Here is a 3,853-nt window from a genome sequence, read left to right as displayed (position 1 = left end):
TGCACCCTAAACCATTAAACTTGTGCAGGACCTCATACATATCAGTCGCCTTGTTCGAAACTGGTTCGAGCAGCATCCAGAAATTGAATTAATAGACTGGCCACCCAAGGGATGCGATCTCACTCCAATCGAGAACATATGGGGGATGATGTCTCAGACTGGGATGTGGGGGAAGAACGAACGAAGGTATTGAGTATTAGCTGTATTACAAGTCAGATCTGATCATCTTTGGGCTGGAAGGGAATGGTGTGGTTGTATTACTGGTCATTGTTTTCCCGATCGGTTGTTGAAACCTTGGTAATATCATCAGAAGGTGCCCCCCTCTCGAAGGTGACTTCCCGATGTAAAAAAAATAGTTTTATTTTTATATGATTGTAAAAAAGACGAAATTGTTGCAATCCTATTTATTAGGAAATATAACGATTAACCAATGGATCAACAAATAGCTATCGGTAAGGAAGTATTTATTGTGTTAGATGTTGTGGATACCCGTGAAAATGCACGACCATAACAACAACCGCGCCACACGAATGGTTTCCGTTTTTCAAGAAGACAAGCTTCTGAGCATAATTTGAAGGCATGTACTAACATCTGCTGTATACCTGCATCATCTGACAGTGCCCTATCAACGTTATTACCATCGTGAAGCTCACATCATGGGTAGCCAAGTGTGACTGTTACCCTACTCTCGATTTTTAGCCTCAGCATGCAGCTAAATATTACTATTTCATGCCAGGTACATCTAAGCAGAGCTGGACCACTGTAAATATTAACTGTTAGGCAAGAAAAATACACTTGTCTCCAACAATAAGCTCTCCAACATCTATAACATTTTTGTAGTAGGCACTTTGCCAAGTATCAACTGGGGCCATAATTTTTGTCACATAGCAGAAGGAAAAAATAAAACATTAACCCGCCCCATCCCGACGTTTTCTGAGCAGTGGTATGCCCCAGTCCCGACATTTTTGGACCTTTTTTTTTTTTGGCTCAAACATCCACTTTTGGTGAGAAACATCGAAAATTCATAGAGAAATCGCTCACCTGAGGTTTAAAATACTCGATCCAGGTACGAGTACCTCCTTACCTGACTGGGTTTTCTAACAGGCTGGCACCAAACAAAATGAGTTCTATGGGAGGGTAACTATTTTATCCACTCATAAACAGTATTTATTTATTTACTTGGTACGAATTTATATGTAGTACAAGAGTATATTGGTTTTCAAACAGTAATATTGGCATTATAAGCATTGTTACACTCACCAACTCATCACCATTCATGACCTTTTTTTCCCACATTACCTGATCATCATTTCTGACTGTTTCTTCCTCTAATGCTATGTAAACTTTGTCCTCCACATTGTCATCGATTGGAGAATCACTCTGGCCCTGAATGTCTTTATTGGCCAGGTCACTGGTAACAGGTGAATTGCCGAGACAATGGCGTGCAGGGGAGGGGAGAGGTTATGCGGTGTAAGGCATTGTCCCTGCTTGGCATCTTGTAGAGGAATAGAGGAAGGTGTCCCGTGTATACGTGCCGAAAATCACTCGCGAAATCACTTGCGAAAATTGAAAATTTTGCAAATTAGGGACCTTGCAATGTTGTCGCATTAATTCACCTCTCCGGGATATGAGTGCACATCATGTGAGGACGTGAATTCACGTCTCCGGGACGTGGCAGGTTAAATGCTGTACCGGTGTAGGAAAGTTTTTTTTTTTACATTAATGTAGTGGGTGTCTGTGATGCTAATATGAAATTTACAAATTTAGTAGTGAATTGGGCAGGCAGTGCACAAGATTCTAGGATTTTTTTTTTTTTTCCGAAAGCAGACTAGCTACCATACTGGAGATTGGTAATTACAGAGGATTTCTTTTAGGTGACTGGCTATGCTTGCCGCTCAATCCTTTTAATTCAATTTTTGGTTCCTGGCACTGATAGGAAAGACGTGACAATGCCTCCCATGCTCGAACAAGAAACTTAAAAGAGAGTACTTTGGGGATCTTAGAGAGTTTGCTGTATTATTGAAGCCAGTCCGTATCAAATTAGCAATCATAAAATATATATCATTTTAGCCTGTGCTGTTTTGCATAATGGAGGTATAATGAACTTCCTTCTCTTGATGAGCCACAGAAATTTGGTGCATTGGCTCTTGAGAATAATGAATCATTAGTAGAAAATAACAAGGCAGGTCAGTAACGTAGGGAAGATATTATTCACCGTTTCTTTTGGAAGATGTGTTGAAACATAGTAATCTCATGTCAGTATGATCAGTGAAAACTGTTTTGCACATGTGTGAGACTGACTGCTCAGTGCAAATTGCTTTGCACATGGCACTTTGTAAACATTGATGATATCTTTTATTCTAAATCCATGTTTCAGGACTGCAGTGATCGTAAAGCTTTAACATCAAGTCCACATGCACAAAATCCCATACAAATGTGTTTCTTCCACTGGTAAACAAAATTTTGAACTACCAACAGTTCTTCTGTTAAAGTATACCCACAGAAATTTTGCAGATTTGGGTGGTAAAAACTACTACCGATGACTTAAATCCTATTGTTTCCTGTCACACACCACACACATTAAGTGTGTGTGTGTGTGTGTGTGTTTATTATATATATATATATATATATATATATATATATATATATATATATATATATATATATATATATAGATAGATAGATATATTATATATATATATATATATATATATATATATATATATATATATATATATATATATATATATATATATATATATATATATATATATATATATATATATATATATATATATATATATATATATATTGTTAAGTTTGTAAGACTGTATAATTGGGCATATTGTGCATGTACAGACGTCGGAATAAGTTCGTTTCTTTTTCCGTGGGCTAAGGTGTTTGTAACACTGCTCGTTGGAGAGGTATCCCCTCCTCCTCCCTTTCTCATAGTCCCACACTCCCACCCAACCCCCCCACTTTTCTCTCCGACCCCATAACCCCACCCGGTACCCTCCATGCTCTCGCTCACAGCCAGCTAGGGGTTTCTGTACTTCAAGCACCATCTAAATTACGTGTATTCCGAACAACTAATAAAGGAATAGTACAGTATATGTCATAAACCAAGTTAGGAAAAGGTTTATTGCACTGAGAGAGAGAGAGAGAGAGAGAGAGAGAGAGAGAGAGAGAGAGAGAAATAAATCTGCTGTGATTAAATGTTGCGGTAGTAGACACCTCTTTTACACACACACACACACACACACACACACACACACACACAGGGAGAGAGAGAGAGAGAGAGAGAGAGAGAGAGAGGAGTTACAAGGAACTGTTAGGATCTTAATGATTATGCAGCCCATACTGTGGAGATACTTCTTGTTTGCCTGGGAATGCATATTCACTTCACATTTATTTTAGTGTAAGATCCTGCCGATGAATCCCTTAAACTTCTCTACTGTATTGTTAACAACGTCCATGTTGAGTCAGTTCCATGTGGAGCAGATCTTGCATGTGAAAAAGTTTTCACATAATTCTGCTGGTAAATTATTTTCATTTACAGCTTCCAACCATGGTTGTGTGCCGAGTCCATGCTAAGAGTAAGCAACTTTCTATGTAATGACTGTGAAACCCATTCAGATTTTAAACACTTTAATGAGCTGACCTCGTGGTCTACGAATTTCTGCTAAAAAAAAGTCCCACAGTCCTCAGGCGAACCTGATACCTTTAAATCGACATATATATTTTTCAAGCGACCAAAATTCCACACATGATCGGGAAGTGAAAGAGAGGTGGAAAGAAGAGTGAGAAGGAAAGGAGGGAAAGAACAGAATACCGGGAGAGAGAGAGAGAGAGA

This window comes from Coenobita brevimanus, chromosome 56, assembly GCF_032717465.1.
Source record: "Coenobita brevimanus isolate Jiangsu-jjx chromosome 56, ASM3271746v2, whole genome shotgun sequence".
Lineage (NCBI taxonomy): Eukaryota > Metazoa > Arthropoda > Malacostraca > Decapoda > Coenobitidae > Coenobita > Coenobita brevimanus.
The sequence above is the reverse complement of the archived record's forward strand: the minus strand, read 5'-3'. Positions refer to the sequence as shown.